Genomic DNA, 18027 nt, shown 5'->3' on the forward strand with positions numbered 1-18027 from the left:
CAGAGGGCTTCAGAGGGGGCTGGTCACCCCTCCAGGGGCCTGGGCGCCAAGCTGGCAGCTCTGAGTGCCAGGCTGGGTGGATGTGAGCGGTCCAGACACGGCCTGCAGGAGGCGCCGGGGCCGCTGTGTGTGTGTGCTCTGTCCCAGCCGGAGTTCCACGGGCTCAAGTTCCTGCGGGCGGTGGACACCCTCTGCAGTGCCGTCCGTGCCCAGGCCAGCGCCACCGTGGACGACTACTTACCAAAAACTGTTCTGGCCAAGGCAGTCGAGGTGAGAAAGGCCAGCTCTCCTGGGGGGAGGGTGGCGGGTCCCCCTGACCCGCCCTGAGCCCAGCGCCTCTCTCTCTGATGGGAATTCTTTTTTTAAACAATATTTATTTATTTACTTTTAGAGAGGGAGGGAGAGAAACATCGATGTGTGGTGGCCTCTTGAGCGCCCCCCACTGGGGACCTGGCCCACTACCCAGGCATGTGCCCTGACTGGGAATCAAACCAGCGACCCTTTGGTTCCCAGGCTGGTGCTCAGTCCACTGGGCCACACCAGCCAGGGCTCTCATGGGGATTCTTGTTTCTTCCTGGCCCTTCCAGACTCTGATCCTTAAAGAGGCCGGCGAGCTCCTCACCAGCAGTGTGTGCCAGCAAGCCATGCTCTGCGTCGTGGCCCTGAGGTGGCCCCCCGCCGTCCCCTTCTCCCAGCCCCGGGGTCTCGATGCTGAGACAGTTGGGTTGGGAGGAAGGGCAAGGTCTAGGGACTCGATTTTCGGGCTGTGGGTGGGGGGCCCCATGACTGCCACCTCACTCACCAGCACCCGGGTGATGGGGGTCCCCAGATTCACCATGGGAAACCTGTTAGGATGGGCCTGGGGAGGCTCCCCGGGGAGCCAGGGCCCCTGTCCTTGGCGAGGACTCAGGCCCCGGTCACGCCTGTGCCTGAGGGACGGCAGCAGGCGAGGTTCTTCCCCAGGGTCCTGGGCACGTACCCCGACTCCCCAGAATGTCCCCAGAGCCCTCTGTCCTCTCCCCAGCCAGGTGGACCCGCCCTTCCACTTAGCCCAGAAGCTGGACCTGGTGAGCGCGGCCATCTGCCGCGTGTTCTCCCTGCCGCCCATGGCGCCCAGCCCCGACCGCAAGGACAGTGCGAGCCTCTACCTGCAGGTGTGCCCACCGGTGCCAGCCTTGGCCGCGGGTTGCCCCGGGGGAGGAGCCCTGGCCCGGAGGCTCCCCTGTCTGGCGCCCGTCTCCCCAGGCAGTGGCTCCTGCCCCCGCTGGCCCCCTACCTCCGTCTCAGGAGCAGACGGTCTAAGGAGAAAACGGGAGTCTGGAATATGGAGCAGTGGGTGCCAGGCCCTCTGCCGTTCAGAATGGAAGTTTCCCTTGAGCTCACGGAACAGCTCTCATGGGCAGGGTCCCCGGGGGCTGCGTTTGTCTGGGAGGACCCTCAATGCCAGCCTTTCCCTCTCTGCCCCCGCTTTGGGTGGACCCTGGCCCCGCCCACCCTGAGGTCCAGGAAGATGGGGGTGTGACAGCCGTCCTTGCTCCCGAGGAGCGTCTGAGGGGATGGCGGCTGCCGTGGCTGCGGCCCCCCAAGCCCCACGTGTCCTGACTTGCAGACAATCCAGGCCTTAGACGACATGTTACAAGCCCTTGTGATGGACCATCTGGACCCTGACATGGTCATGCTGCAGAAGCTGCTGGAGGTGAGTGGCCGGAAAAGCCGCTCTGGCGTGTGCTGTCCCAGGGCAGCGGGAGGGCAGAGGGAGATGGACCCCAGGGTCGTCTGGGCGTCATCCTTGACCGAGGTCTCAAGCCTCAGCCTGGTTGCCTGGGGACAAATTCCTCCGTGTCCAGCAGAAGGTTCAATGCCCTGGTAGAGAGGCTGCCCTGGAGGGTGGGCACTCTCCCAAAGGTGTGTGCCAGCACTCGCCGCACCCCCCCCAAGACAGTTCAGCCTGGGGGGAGATAACAGTGCCCCCCCCCAGGGCTGTTGGGAGGGTAAACTGAGTTACGTGCAGAGCACCGGTCCCCGGAAGCGCTGCCCTCCAGAAATGGCGGCTCTGCGGCTCACCTACAGAGAGCACCTGGACCTGGACCAGGCTGGCCCACAGGCTGCAGGGGTGTGGGTCTGCGCAGGGAGCCCCTCTCCCCACTGTCCCCCGCCCTTCCCGGCCCCCCGGCTCTGCGACTCAGGCAGCACTGTCTCCAAACATCCTGGTGGGAGGGGCCAGAGACGCTCAGACGCACTCCTGCACTGCCAAGTTCAGGGTGCTGCGGGGTCTGCGTGTCTTCTCCGCTGTTGGACTCACGACGGGGAGGGAGGGGTCGCAGGAGGGCTCGGTGACCTCCCTCCCAGGTCATCCTGCCGTGGCTGACCATGTCGGAGAAAGAGCAGGAGCAGACCCGGGCTGTGTACACCATCTCCCACCTGCTGAGGTTCACTTGCAATTTCCCGGAGCTGTTGGTGAGTGCTGGGGGCGGGGCCGCCGGCTGGTCTGGGGACCTCCCTGCCCCGGGGACACCTGGCTGAGCCTGTGGCCAACCAGAGGGCGGATGGACCACGGGCTCTGCTCCGATGGAGTACTGCCCTTGGCCCAGGGAGTGCCCATCAGCCGGACCCCGACAGACTGCTGGGTTGGGTCTGCAGGGTCCTGGCTGCCCATTTCGCTGGGAGCTGGTGTGGACGGGTTCTCCTTGTGCAGAGGTGGCCAGGTGGAGTCTGCTGCAGGCCGACTGAGAGGCGGTTGGGGGACTGCGGCCGTGGTGGGCGGCGACGCCCGGGGACAGCTTTCCCTCCCCACAGCACCTGGAGGAGTTCTCCGTCAGCGGGAGGCTGATGGGCGTCCTGGGCATCTTCTGCATGCGCGCCGACCACGACGTCAGCACGGGCGCCTCAGAGGGGCTGCATTACTTGTTCAAACTCCTGGTGCTTCACAGAAGTGAGCGACAGAGGCCCGGGGGACTGTGTGGCAGATCCGGGGGGCACCTGCTGAGACGCACAACCAACCAGCCCCTGTCCCTGGGGACCAGGCACTGCGAGGGGCAGGTCCCAGTGGTGGGGCACGGGCTCGTTTTATCTGAAGGAACTTCCAACCCATTGCTGAGGCCATGCCCTGTTAAGAGATTCTAGAAGATTCTTGGGGAAAGCGGGGCTGGACTAGGCTTGCAGCCACCTGTGAGATCACTTTGATGCCTCCGCACCTGACAGCTATCCCATTGGGGGCGCTGGGGGTGGGGCGCAGGAAACGAGCAACCTTTCCAGGGACCAAACAGGTGTCCTGGCCTGGAGTTTCCCTGCCCCAGGAAACCAGGGATCAGACAGCCACCCACTCCTGTGGGGCGGGGGGCAGAGGAATTTGCAAATACCCCCAAGGGAGTCTTGGAAACCCTGGCCTCTGGTGACTCCTGTGTAGGACCCGGTCCCCACGGGGGCGTTTTCCTAGCAGTGGGGTGGGGGTGGGAACGGTCCTCGTGCCCACGTGCCCGCCTGTCGGGGGACAGCAGCTACCTGGGACCCAGCCACCTCCCCAGGCCCTGCTGCCCCCACCGCCAGCCCGGCAGCAGGGAAGGCTCCCTGTTCAGCAGGCCGAACCTTCTCCTGGGAGGGGCCATGGGGAAGGGACGCTCCTTTGCCCCTGCGAGGCCCTGCCCTTAGCTGCTGTTTTTGCATTCAGGTGGGCCGCAGAAGAGGGAGAGGGTCCTGAAGGATTTGCAGAAGCACTTCCGTGGGACGTGGCTTGTCTACATACAGGACCTCGCGAAGGTAACCCTGGCCGCCCACTGTGCGTGGGAGGTCCCAGTGGGGAGCGTTTGTTTGCAGGGGAGAAAGAGGGCCTGGCTGGGGGCCACACAGGGTGGCCCTCCTAGAGGGGAATGTCCCCAAAGGTCAAGGTCCCTTGGTTGGCTGAGGTCTGAGGTCTCGCCATTTTCTGCAAGTCAGAGAATTCTTTCTAAACTACAAACACCCCGTCATCCCCTCTCCCACTTGGCGCTGACTCGCTGACTCCTGGCTTTTCTTACCCTGAAGCCCCCGAGGGCGCACCTTACTGAACTCCTCCCCCCGGTCTGTGCCGGGGAGTTCCCCAGAACTCCTCGCCCGGTCTCGGCGCTCTGTAGGACGCGGCAGCCAGGCCAAGCTCTGCTCCCCTTCACACCTTCGCGCAGTCTGCCCCCTCCGCCCGGAACTCTGCCCCGTTTTCACCAGGCAGGGCCTTTAGAGGGACCCTCTCTGGGAAGCCTTCCCTGATTGCCCACATCTGGCTGCAGCGCCCACCCTTTTCCCTCATGAGCACGTCCCACAAGGGCGGGGGCAGTGGGGCGTCCTGTCTGGGGTGCCCCTGCCCCCAGCAACAGAGCCAGGAGGAGCTGGGGCAGGAGCTGTCAGAGCGAAGGCGTGTCTCGGGGATGTGCAGATTGAGACGCGGGGCACGCACACCGTTGGAGACCATCGGTGGCCTCATTTGGGGAGCTGTAGGCTGCCTGAACGCCATGATCCCCCCAGTGGGGTGGCTGAGTGCCGGGGTTCCAGATCCAACAGAGAAACGCCTTTGGCAGCACCCTCTGTCCATCTCACGGTGTCTGGACCACGGCTCCTGCCCAAGGACCTCAGAGCGGCGGGCGCTCTGGAGCTTAGCCTCCCCCCCAGGGGACAGGTGGATGCTGGCTGGGGTCGGCTCTAGGAGTCCCCAGGCTTCAGGTGACGCCCGAGCAGGGGCCACCGAGGCGGGGACAGCGGTTCTTCTCTGTCTTCAGTTCTTCAGGAAGTACCTGACCCCTGAGGAGAGAGCAGATGTGATCCTGGTGTTGATGGAGGCCGTGGCCAGCGCCAGCAAGAATGATGTCAGTGCAGTGTCCAAGATATTGAAGGTGGTCCTGGGGTCCCCGGTGCCGGACATCGGGAAGGTAGCCGCCCTGAGGGCCTGGGTGGTGCTTCTCTCTTGCTCTGCTTCGGATTGCTGCTGGCAGGGGGATCTGGGTTTAGGGAGCCACAGTCCTTGAACCCAGGGGGGAGGAAGGTTCAGTGGCGAGGGCTTTTTCCTTTGTGCGAAAGGTCCTTGCATGGGAGGGTGACCGCCTGACATCCATCTGCCTGGGAAGGGACAGGGACCTGCGTCCAAGCCACAGAAGTAGATCGGCATCAGCATGACCTGCTGGGTCGCCCTGGTGCTTCACGCTCGGGCTGGGGGGGCCTCCTTGGCTCTGGGGGGAGAGCACGCTGTCTGGGCGTGTGTTCATGCCTCTCGTACGTGCGTGGGCCTGTGCCGCAGACCCGCACCGGGGGTGGAACGCCCAGAGTCTCGTCAGAGGTGGGCTGGCTCGCCCTCCAGTTAAAAAGCGTAGTTTAACGTTGAGGTGGGCTCTTCAATTTCCTGTGACGTACGATACGATGTTGGTGTCAGACACGCACCATGTGCGGCCCCGCCGTCCCGTGGGGGCCTGGCGGTGGGTCTCCTGATTCTCGGGCTTGAGCGTCCAGGACAAACTTTCTCTCCCCCTCCCCCCGACCTCAGGTCCCAGAGATTGTGCAGTACATTTACCACAGCATGAACGGCATCCCGGAGCCCACGGCCCAGGGGACGGTGAACAGGGTCCTGCAGCTGCTGGCCCAGGCCTACGCGGACGACGTCATCCTGACCTTGTTCAAGATGCAGGACCAGGGCCAGAGGTGGGCGGCTCTGTCACCTGCACACGGACCAGCCCCCGCAGGCTTCTGATGGGCTGGTTCTCCAAGGGACCCGGTTTCCAGTGCAAGTCAGTCCCTTGCCTCTTTGGGGTGAGGCGGTTGTAAGGCCCACGTGGGCGTACTGCCGAAAATGGGAAAGCGTGTCCACTGCTGAAAAGGCAAAAAGGAAAACATTGAAACACCCCCCCCACCAAAGGCACCCTCTGCTATCGCTTGGTTATACTTTTACAATCCATCTATCTTTTTTTTTTAAAGATTTTATTTATTTATCTTTAGAGGGGAAGGGAAGGAGAGAGGGAGAGAAATACCAATGTATGGTTGCCTCTCGTGTGTCCCCTGCTGGGAACTGGCCTGCAACCCAGCCATGTGCCCTGACTGGGAATCAAACCGCGATCGTGTGGTTCGCAGGCCCGCATTCAATCCACTGAGCTACACCAGCCAGGGCCAATCCATCTATCTTTTAAAACCAGCTTAAAAAATGGACAGTCAAGCCTGCACTGTATCTGCCGATTAGTGTAGTTTCCCTTTAACCTTTGTGCATGGCAAAAAAAAAAGACAAAAAGAACAACAGCAACAACAACAAAAACCCCATTTGACCATGCGTTTTCCCAAGTTAAAACCCTTTTGTAGACATAATTTTAATGGCTGTCTCACATTACTTTATCTGGACGTCCGGTACTATGCATTTCCTCTAGTCCGCATTTTAGTTTCGTTTTTAGGTGGTACAATTCGTCCCTTTGCTGTGCGGTTCTCCACGTGTCCTCGCGTGTCTAGTCCATCGAGTCCCAAAGCATCCCTGTTGCCCACAAGTCCCCTCCTGCTGCCCTCGGGAGCCAGCTCCTGCCGCCGCCCCAAACCCTGGGGACCACCGATCTGTTCCCATAGGGGCAGGGTCCAGCGTCTGTCACTTAGCGCCGTGCCGGTGGGACCTGGGGAGGTGGCCACGCACGCTTGCTTGTTGAAGAGCGTTGCTCTGTGTGGCCGGGCCGCCCTCGGTCCACTCGCCTCTGGCGTTGTTTCCAATTTTGGGTGATTGTGAGTGAGGCTGCCATCAACCTTTTGTGCACAGGCTTCAGTGGAGTCGTCCACTTTCCTTTTTCCTGGATAAGTCCCTGGCGGGGGGGCAGGGGGAGGTCCTCGGACCACGTGGGGGATGTGGGTTCAACCCGAAGGGTCTCGCACAGCGGCTGCAGCCTGGCGTCCTCACGAGCTACACGGGAGCCCTCCGTTCCCACCCTCACCCGTGCTTGGAATCGTCTGTCTTGAAATGACCCCGGCGGTTCGCACAGGGGCGTAGTGCCGTCTGGGTGTGGTTTGAATGAATCTGCAACTGACGGTGTTGAGATTCCCTGCGCATCGCCTGCCCGCCGCCTGTGCGCCCCTCTGGACGCCTGTCCGGGTCTTTCACCCGCTTCCTCATGGGCAGTCGGTTTTCCCCGCTGTGGAGATTTGGGAGCTCCCTGTACGTTCCGGGTACAATCTTCTGTCGGATAGGATTTTCACATATTCCTCCCTTTTCGTGGATGGCCTTTGCCTCCTCTGGGGGGTGTCTTTGGCAGCGCGGACGTTTTGGGTGGAAGGAAGCCCGGTGTAGCGTCTGTCCTCGATCACGGAGGAAGACCCCCCACCAGCTTTTCCTTGGGGAGCCTTCCCATGGTTGGTTTGTGTGTGGGGAGGGATTCCTTGGCAGTCAGTTGTCGTGAGGTCCGCGGAACCTCAGCTGCGGTGGGAGGTGGGTCCGGCTCCACCTTGCCGCCGGCAGAGGTCCGGTTTGTCCGGCATGGTCCACCCGGCAGGCTAGCCTTTCTCCGTTGGATTGTTTTTACAGCTTATCAAAACCCGATTGATCAGGGCACGTACAAGAGTCAGCCAACGAATGCGTGGGGACGTGGAAGTCTGATCGGTGTGTCCGTCTGTCCTGGTCTCCCTCGGCTTTAAAACAGGAACTGGCTATATTTGCATCTCCTTCAGGGGGTGTCTAGTTGGTGTGTTTCAGGCGTGGGGCCACGGCACTGAAGTTGTCGTACTTGTGGGGAGGGAGCAGGTCCTCTACTTCCTAATAAAGGCACGTCCCTTTATGACCTTTGCCCGCCCGTGGCGACTGCCCGCCTTTGTTCCCAAGGTCGGTCGTCTGTGCTGCCTCTGTCTCTCGGCCTGTCTGGCTGGCTGATTGGGGGCCCCAGCGTTCTCCTCCGGGAAGCAGCCTGGACTGACTTCAGCCTCCCCTGTTTACTGTTCCTGTTCCCTTCGCTCTGCTCTCGTCTGGGTGGTTCGCTCGCTCTCTTCTGTTTGCTTTGCGTCCGAGGGGCGCTGAGCCGGAGGGGCTGGCGGAGCCCGAGGCAGGCGGTGGTAACTGAGCTGGCGGGCCTCTGCCTCCGCAGGGACATCCGCAAACACTGGGAAATCCTGGCGTCCTCTCCGCAGAGCTATGAAGCCATCATGGAGCGCCTGCTGCAGAGGCTGACGCCGCACCCGAGACCCGGGGACCCGGAGCCCCGGGCTGGGACCCGCATCACGCCGTTGCTCGTAGGGCGGGGCCCAGGCGGGCTGTCCCTGGCCTCTTGGGCCTCCACTTTCTCGCATCAGCGTTTGGCTGACCTTTCCAGAGTCCGGGGCAGGGTGGGTGGGAGGGTCTCCCGGGGACCAGGCCTCATAGGGAGACAGAATAGCGCCTGCTCCTCCCTGGGGGGGGGGCCTCAGGGAGGACGGACAACCCCCACCTTCTTTCTCAAGGGTGGTGAGACAACAGACAACCAACACGATGACCAGGGCAGTTTAAGTCAGTGACATTCTAGAAGTTTCCCTCAATCTTCCTGGCTCACGCTGATTTAGCCTCCCACGTGGGTGTCCTGGGCCAGCCCGTCACGGTAACTGTGGGCTGAGGTTTCCCGGTGACAGGACCCACACGTGGACACTGAAGCCGACCATGCCCCACGCCTCTCCCCCAGGCCACCAGGGCCATCCACGAGCTGCTGCTGCAGCCCAGCCGGCGGATGGAAGTGCAGGCGCTGTTCCCGCCGCTGTTCATGGCCCTGCTGTCTCAGACCTCCTTCCTCGTGGTGGAGGGGGGCGCCGAGACCCCCCAGGATCCACAGCATGTCACCGAGTGGATGGACCCTGTGAGGTACCTTTGGGCTTCTGGCCACAGCAGCTGGTGACCGAGTTCCGGGGCCCATCCGCTGAGCGCCCGTGTCTGGGTGTTCCTTGCCACCCGCCCGCCCGATCACGACCGCCCCCTTGGGGTGCTGGGTCCCCACACGGCATTTCAACAAACCTCAGTGGTGTTTTCAGAAGGCTCACCAGGCTGAAGCGGCGATTCTGGGCCCAGGGAGATGGTATAGTGATGGGGCCCCTGAGCCCACCACTGTGGTTCAGCCCCCACCTGCCCTTCACTTCCAGCTGCCCCTGGGGGGACGCGGCTCTCTCGGCCTGTTTCCCCAGGGCCGTCCCACCCCCCAGCTGATCTCAGGGAGGTTTGAGTGGCCGGGCAGGTTGTGGGTGTGGGAGGGGAGCATGGGGTGAGGGGGTGACCTGTCTGCTCTCTTTCCCTCCCCCAGCTCCACCATCGAGGCTCTGAAGGTCTTGATTCAAAGCACTGGGTATGGGGACTATGTGGCTTATGTCCAGAGACTCGGGGGTTGGCAGCTGCTCCGCAGCCCTGAAAGACACTACGAGGGGGTCAGCCTGCTGGCCAGGTGAGCCACGCCGTGTCCCCAGCCAGGGCGTGCCCGCGGGCCCTGCCCTGCGGCCCAGACCCGACCACGGTGCCCTGCTTCCGCCGCAGGGCCATGGTCGTCAGGAACTGTTGGCACAGCCGCCCCGTCTTCAGCCTCATTGTCACGACACTCCGGGACCCAGGTGGCAGGGACCACTTGTCCACCTTTGTGCTCATGACGGAGGTGGGTCTCTCAGGCTGCCAGTCAAAGGCAGGCGATTGCCGCTGGGCGTTCTGCGGACACACAGGGTGTGTCCCAAGGGCCACACAGGTGAACACGCAGACACCGTCACACACGTGTGCCTGCAGACGCAACCACAACTAGTTCAAACGTGTCAGGGTTGCTCTCGTTTTTCAAGTTTTTGAAAAATTTTTTAAAGAAACATCCGTGTGTGGTTGCCTCTTACACATGCCCCATACTGGGGACCTGGCCTGCAACCCAGGCACATGCCCTGACTGGGACTGAACCAGCAACCCTTTGGTTTGCAGGCTGGCACTCAATTGACTGAGCCACACCAGCCAGGACTCATCTTTTAAGTTTTATTTCCAATAACACACGCATGCTTCATTGCACGTGCATGTGGCAGACATGTGCAAAGAAGTCATGCATGCCATGTTCTTTTTCAGTGCTGCCTTCTTAAACTTCCCAGGTCCTGCCTTTTCCCGTGTAGTGCATCTGGCTCACCCCCCATCTCTGTCCAGCGGGGCCTGGTGGCCTGGCCTGCACCGGTCCTGCCGCAGCCTCCTGCTGGCTGAGCCGCCCTGCCCAGCAGACCCGACCCGCAGTGTGTGACCTCTAATTCTCACGCCTGTGTAGCGGGTTGGGGTGCACTTCTCCAGACGCCCGAGGCAAGCTAGCCTCGTGGGTGCGGGGCTCTGGAAGGACGGGCTGTGAACCCGCCCTTCACTGGCCCCCACACCAGGGCTCCCCGCTGACCCTCCCTGCCCTTGGCCCCCTTGTGTCTCGGCCTCCCTCTCCAGCTGCTGCGGTGCCCGGACGTGGCGGCCACTGTGGATGACGCCACCGTGCACGTCCTGGCCGACTGGTTCCGTTGCGAGGAGCCCGCCACGGTGAAGCTCCTCCTGCAGGTGGTGGAGATCTTCAGGCGGCATGGGAACATGGTGACAGAGGGCGGGGCCAGGGGCGGGGTCTCCGGGGGCGGGGTCACTCAGGGAGGGAACAGAGAGGTGGAGGGGCAGTGTGTTCCTTAGCAACAGGGCAGGCACTCCTGGGATCAGACCAAATCCTCGTGAGGTTCAGGCTTCAGCCACGATGGCTGTGCCTTCCGGGAAAGAAAAGGGGAGGGTCATTTTAGAGACCCGGCCAAGCTGCTCTCGGGATCCCAGCATCCCTGAGACTGGCCTCATCCCCAGAATGAAAGGCGATGGAGGGAAAGCTCACAGGGACAGCGAAGCAGGGGTGTCCTGGGTCTTCCCCCGCTTCCCAAGGGGACAGACCGCACCCGCCTGGGCGTCCCCGGGCGGCTCTCTGGCTGCCCCCTGCCTGGTCTCGTGAGGGACCACGGGCCCTGTGTGTCTGCTGACTGGCTGCTCCCCGTTCCTGTACCCCCCCCCCAGCCCAGGCAGCTCCACCTCCTGCAGCCCTCCGTGCTCAATTGCTGCAACTCCCTGGACGGGGACGTTGTGGCAGAGGCGCTCCTGGTGCTGCGGGGCCTGGTGGACGGCCTCAGGTGGCCGCAGTCCTCTTCCTTCCTGGTGCAACTCACCTTCACGCTGGGGCCCTTCTTCGAGGCGGTACGGTCCTCTGACGGCACGGCTCCTGTCTCCTGGTGGCATGGGGCAAGGGAGGCGGGCAGAAGGACCTCGGAGGCCCAGCCAGACTGACTTGGATGCCACCCTGCGGGGCTGATGGCTTATGTCCTCTAGAACAAGGACAGTGAAGGGGGCAGGGGACACTTGTGGAGGGCAAGGTGGGCGGGGTCAGCTCCAGCTGTCCCCGGGGACCGATGGACAGAGGCAGAGCTGTCTTCCTGCCCAGGAGTCGGAGGCCCTGCGCCTGGTGGCCTTTGAGATCTACAGTTGTCTCTTGGCCAAGGTCAAGGGGACGCACCTTGCCTTCCCTCTGAAGCACCAGGTCCTCAACCTGCTCGTCCTGCTGGTACTGCACCTGGCGGACAGGGACGTCAACGTGGTCCAGGTGAGGGGCCGGCCGGGGCCGGGCTCATAGATGCCGCCGGGATGGGGTGCACTTAGAAAGAGGCTTTGCCAGGCTGGGAGATTCGGACGGAGCTGTCCACCTCTGGCCCCAGAGAGCTGCAGGAAGGGGCGGGCACCCGGGTTTCTCGGGCTCCTGGCTCAGTCCTGATGGCCACTGGGGTACAGTGGGGACACCCTCTCCCCAGCCGGGAACCACACCCTCTCCCCCAGCGTGCCCTCTGCCCCCTCCCAGTCTTGTCCCCCCATCACTCCTCATGCCGGGCCTGTCCGCCCAGGTCTGCCGGTCAGCCCTCTGCCGCGCAGCCTCCATCCTGGGCTGGTCAAGACTCAAGGCCGTGTTTGCCGAGAGAGACGTATGGACGATCCTCACAGCCCTGGTGAGCGGCAGCCCCCTCACTGGGGCCGGGAGGTCAGGAGGCCGGGGACCCCGCCGTGTGGGTCGTCTTCCTGCCTCTTTGGGGTCTGACCTGACCCAGCACCTCATCCTACAGCTGAAGCAGGAGGCAGGCAGAGCCCTCTGGTTTCTGAGGCAGAGCGTGACCCTCTTCAAGAGCCCACAGGCCCCCATCCGCCAGGTGGCGTTGTGGTTTGTAGGTATGGCCCCTGTCCTTGTCCTAGGGTCCTCCAGACAGCCTGAGGACATGGGGCAAGAGGACTGGGGGACCAAAGGGCTGTCTCTGGCCGCGCTGTCCCCTGCAGGCTTTTGGTTGGGTGGGTGGCCTTCCTCCCTTGGAACAGGCCTTGTCCCGGGAGGCCAGGCCACCCATGCTCCCAGAGGCCGGGGTCAGGGCGTGGAGTGCTGCCTTGCAGGAGGCTCAGAGCCTGTGGCTCTGCCTCCCGTCTCCCCGAAGAAAAGCGCCTTCAGAGCACAAGGGTTCCCTCCCCCTCCCCCAGCTCTATTGGCTTCGGACCCCTCTGGGAGCAGGGGAAGCATCCTCCCTTCATGGGAGAAGTCCGGACCCGAGACTGGCGTCCTCGGCCAGTTGTGGGGAGAGGAAGGCGGACGGGGAGGGTGTGTGGGGGCTGGGGGAGAAGCCCAGAGCAGGGGCAGCTGGGGTCCCCTGTCCTCCCTGGGCCCTGAGGTGCTATGTACCCTGCAGGCCAGATCATGCAAGCCCTTGACACGGACTTGTGCAGCGACATCGAGGAGGCGTATGACGGTGAGTGGCAACCCACTCCTTGCAGGTTTTGCGGGCAGCCGGGCTCCCAGGAATTGCCACTCGGGAGGAGTGACGCTGGCCAGGGCCATCCTGTCCCCCCATGTCCACTCACTGACCCCCCTCTGAGCTGCGGACTGTTTGCCAGCTGGGACTCTTCCAGAGAGCTTTAGAGGAGGGACATCCAACCTTCCGTCACGTGAGGGGACAGGAGGTTCCCCACCTGGGTGAAGGCCCGGGGGTCCCCTCGGCCTCGCCTGGCTCCAGCCCACGGCTGCTGCCACTGATCCCCGAGTTCTGGCCTCCTTGGGCCACAGCTCTCTCGGAAGCTGGGGGCCTTCACTTGCAGTTGGGAGCCAGGCCGGGGACCTTGGTGAGGACCCTGAGGGCTGGGAGCAGCGGCCTGACGTCCCCGAGGCTGTGCTTGTGACAGAGCAGGGTGGTCCCCAGGAGGAACTGCACCTCCTGTTTCCATTCTGCCAGCCCCTCCCCCGACCCAGTCCCTCTGCATAGCCCTCCTGGCAAGTCCCCCACCCCTGCCGACCGCCCCTAGGCCAGGCCTCCCACCTGACCCAGCCGGCACCTCTGGGCAGAGCGCTGTGGCCTTTCTGTCACAGCCCTGAAGTCCATGAGGGGGGACCCGGACCCCGCCATCGGCTGCCTGGCTGCGCAGACCTTGCATGTCCTGGAGGCCAAGGAGCGGCTGCCACCCAGGACCTCGACCTCTTGCCTCTGCGTCAGGAGGCCCTGAAAGAGCTGCTTCTGAGCCAGGCCCTTGGGTGGAGGCTGTGACACGGGCCGGGCTCCACAGCCCTGCGTGGGAGAGGAGGCCGGGTGTGCCTGCCGAACCTCGGAAATAAAGGGAGGCGCCTGTGTGCAGCAGGTTCCCTGGTCTTTGTGCGGAGTCCGGAACTGCCGGGCGGGCCGGGCAGGCGGGCCGGGCCACCAGTTGGGTGCAGCCTCACCTGCAGCGGCCTGGGGGTATGGGCCGCCCCCCACCGCCACCGCTCTGACCTCTCCCACTCAGCGGCAAGGCTGAGGGCATGTTGCTGGAACCCTGTCCTGGGAGGGCAGCGATGAGTCACTCTGGTGCCTAGGCTGGAGAGGGTTTCTTAAAAGGATGTGGAGAGCTCGTAAAAATTCTCGGGGGATCAGAGGGTTTGGCTGCTGCTCACCCGGAGCAGGCCTGCTCTGCGAAACCGGTACGGGCAGAAGGCTGGCGGCCGTTCCTCGGGGCAGCCAGACACTGCCTCCTCTCACAAACACAGGGCAGCGGTGTGGGGCCTGGATCGCTGCGCCCCCGGCCCAGCTCTGGGTGCAGGGACAGTCTCCCAAAGTCCTAAAAAGTAGTCTCCCCTGTGGGCAAACCTGGTGTAACTTGGACGGAGCTACGCCTGGCAGGGCCTGGCCTTTGCCCCTGCATCCAAGTCCCTGGGGACACGGACCTCCCCCAGCCCCCCACCTGCGTCCCTCCCAGCATTATTTTGTATATTAAGCAGATATTACCCTTATAATATGGGGGGAGCATTCCACAATGAAGGAATAAGGAACCAATACCCCTAACCTGGTGTTTCCGCCTTCCTGCCCCCAAGTGCCTTGGCATCTTCAAGACCCAGGGTGTCCTCGGTTGGGAAAAACCAGCTTTTTGGCAAACACCTGGTCAGGGTGGGGATGGGGAGAGGGGAAGGGCACAGCCCCAGGTAGGACCCCGTTGGCTGAAGTCAGCTCCCCACTGCCCCTGACAGGTTCGGCTGCTCCTAGGCCTCTGTTTTCTGGGTTCACCCTATAATCAACAGTAGTGCCTGTCCCGTAGAGCAGGGTCCCATGGAACAGGAGTGGGTGGGGAGCCTGGGTGTGGCTCAGCTCGTCACCAAAAACAGCATCCTCTGAGGCCACTTGCGCACGCAGCCTGAGGGGTGTGGGCAGTTAGGTGACTCTGCACACTGCGTTCCCTGGGTGGCTCGGGCCCCCTCTCCTGTGCCAAGACCCCCGCATCTGCGGACAAGAAGGCCCCCCCAACTACTTACTTCTGTGCCTCCACACTTGCAAACCCCTGGCTGGACCATGGCCACAGCCTGGGTCCTGGTTAAGGAGGAGGGACTGTGTGGATGGACAAAGCCACACGGTTTGATATTTGGAAAGCAAAGCAATGATCAGCCCGCTGGTGACGGAGGTGGAGTCGGTCGCCTGCTCCAGCCTGTCCGCCCAGAGGATGGGCATCTCGGGAGCCGCTGGGGGAGGTGGCTGGCTGGTGGTGACCACAGGAGTGAGGACTCTTGGGCTTAGGGGTTCAGTGGCCCGTCATGACTCAGCCCTCCAAAGCTGTTTCCTCATCATCTCCTCACTAAGTATGCTCAGCACCTTTTGCCACGAGATGCACCTAAGGAGTGTGGAAATAAGCCAGGTGAGATCATTTAGTCTAAACACGGCTGCAGAAACGTCTTCTTAAGAGAAAGTGACGAAGGAGGCAATGGGACCATGAGGACACATGGAGCAGGGGGCTCCGAGGGGCACAGGCCCGGATGACTGGGAAGGCGTTCCTGCCGAGCGCCCATGAGGAGACGCTATGGGGCCGAAGCGGCTGCGTCTCGGAGTCACGCTCATGTGTCTTCAGGGTGCAGTGCTTGTTCCAGGCATCTCATGGACTCAACACTTGTTTTTATGTTAAAACAATGGGAGTAGAAGTCGGAGCACAGGAGAATTTTACAGGGACGGGGGTATGAGTTTTAAAGATTGGAAAATCCTGACCAGGAACTGGGAACCGAGGCCAGTGGAGCTGGGGTTCATTTTTATGTTTTTTAATTTTTTTTAATTTTTTAGAGAGAGGGGAATGGAAGGAGAAAGAGAGGGAGAGAAACATCAATGTGTGGTTGCCTCTCACATGCCCCCTACTGGAGACCTGACCTGCAACCCAGGCCTGTGCCCCAACTGGGAATCGAACCTGTGACCGTTTGGTTTGCAGGCTGGTGCTCAGTCCACTGAGCTACACCAGCCAGGGCTGAAGCTGCTTTCTTCCACGAACTCTTCACATTTCATTGCCTCCTCTTCAGCGCAGCGGGGAGGGTAGGCAGGCACCTGGCGCACACATGCAGCATATCCTCTGGACCCTCCGAACCCCCGATTGGACAGGGGTGCTGGGGACCGCAGGCCTGGGTTCTAATCCTGGCTGTCCTCACTAGCTGTGACCCTGTGCAAGTCGCTTCCTCTCTGAGTTTTCTCATTTCAGAGAACGAGGACCCCGCCCGTCACAGGGCAGAGACGACCCAATGAAGAGCCGGACGTGGTGCCCGGTGTGGGGTCCAGGTGAGGCCCACCCCAGGAGGCAGCACACGAGTCTCCAGGAAAGGCAACACGCCCCGCTGCTTTGGAACCAAGCCGGCCCCACCCTGCTGGCCCAGGGCACCCTCACCGGGCCAGCCGCCCCCTGCCCCAAGAAGGGCCATCAGTCCAGTTGGCAGGCTCAGGGACCCCACCATGGCAGACGACAGTCATTCGGGCTTTATTTAGGACAACTTCTGAGGGCAAACACACATCCAGTCTAGGGCCAGAAATGTACAACGTGAGGCTTAAATAACTTTCGTACATATGTACAGTCATGGGCAGGGGTACAAAACACAGGTACACCTTGTGCTGGCCGCAGAGCAAGGGGGCGTGCCCGTGGCCCCTGCAGCCCAGGCAGGGGCAGCAGCTGGGAAGAGCTGGTGGGTGGGGTAGGGCCCGATTCACTTCTGGGGTCTTCTCAGACCCTCGGCTCTTCTTCGCAGAGTAGCCTTCGCCTCCGTGCCAGACCTTCGGGATGAGGGTCCCAAGGACTGGACTGGGGTGTGGCGGGGCTGGGGCTCATTGAGCACTGGGGAGGGGCAGGGGAAAGAGCATAGAACAAAGATGCCCTGGGAGAGACAGAACTTCCCTTGCACTGAGGGGTGCAGCGAAGGCCTGGGAGCCCGGGGAGGGCCCGGCCCCGGAGGCCAGTCGTGGGGGGCATCGGCTGGGCCCTGCTCCCAAACCTGGACTGGTAGGCTGTGCCCAGTGGGGAGGTTAGCGCGCGGCTTCCCGTTGGGGGGGGGGGCCGAAGATGCAGGCCTGGGTCACCCAGTCAGGAGGAGCCTTAGGAGCTCAGCATCCTGGCACAGACCCGGTGAAGGCACCGGTGCCGGTGGGGCGGGGCCCGCTGGAGAGGTGCCCACACTCAGCCCCAACCCCAGGGGAGGGCCTGGGACAGTCGAGGTGCGGAGTCTTCGGCCCTGCCTTCCTGGTGGGAGAGGAAGGGCCGGCCACTCCCAGATCCACAGGAGACCCCAGGTGCACCCCTGAGAGAGATGGGGGATGAGGGTCCAGGCTCACAGGGACCCAGCGTGGGCTCAGCCAAGAGATTTGGGGTGTGAGGTGCAGACAGAATGCTCCTCTAGAGTCACGGCCTTCCCACGTGGCCTGGCCTCACGCCCTCAGAGGGACCACAGAACAGGACACGGATGATGGCCAGCATCAGAATGAGCCCCGGGTGGCCCTGGTTGGAGGAGGGCCGGCTCCCCCGAGGAGGCTCCCTCTGCCTCGGCCACATGTGGCACGGAGCCGCCCGAGAGGAGCTCCCTGGGCCCAGAGAGCGCAGGCTCCCTGCCTTGTGCTCAAACCACGACCAGTTTGTGCTTCCAACACGGGAGTGCTTGTGCCATGAGGCCGGGGGGCCGGCCCCCAACCGCGTACCTTGGGCCCCACCAAGGAGTCGCTCCGGGCACTCGGCTCGGGGGGACTTCAAGTGTCAGGTCAGTTTGGCGCCGGGACAGCAGAGCAGCCGGCGGTGAGGTAGCGCGCCCATGAGCAACAGCAGGGCAGTACCTGGCTGGCCGCAGGGCGACCCCAGCAGGGCGACCCCAGCAGGCCGCCAACCGCCACGGCCTGGCCACCCCGCCCCGGGGTGAGGTGGGGGCAGTCTGTCTGTGTCTGTGAAGTCATGCAGACGAGGGTCTTCCTTGCAAGGCGGGGCTTTCAGCTCAGGAGGGAGAGGCGGGGGCGGGGACGGACCTGGGGGCGTTGCCGGGCACCCCTGGGCAGCCGGAGGAGAGGGTCCAGTGTGGAAGACAGATGGTCCCAGGGACCCACGGGGGGCGCATCCAGCCTGCAGAGAGGCTCACGGAGACGCCACGGCCACATCCAGTGGGGCCGCTCGCACAGAGCAGCATCTTCAGAAGGGACGGCTTCGAGCAGGGTGGGACAGGAGGGGACAGGCTGGGCTCCAGCCCCAGCAGCTGCTCTTCCTCTTCAGAAGCTGGCTCCCCCTGGGCGAGGCCAACGAGGCCCCCG

This window comes from Sturnira hondurensis, unplaced genomic scaffold (genome assembly GCF_014824575.4).
Source record: "Sturnira hondurensis isolate 20B ecotype Veracruz unplaced genomic scaffold, ASM1482457v3 Scaffold0018805, whole genome shotgun sequence".
Taxonomy (NCBI): domain Eukaryota; kingdom Metazoa; phylum Chordata; class Mammalia; order Chiroptera; family Phyllostomidae; genus Sturnira; species Sturnira hondurensis.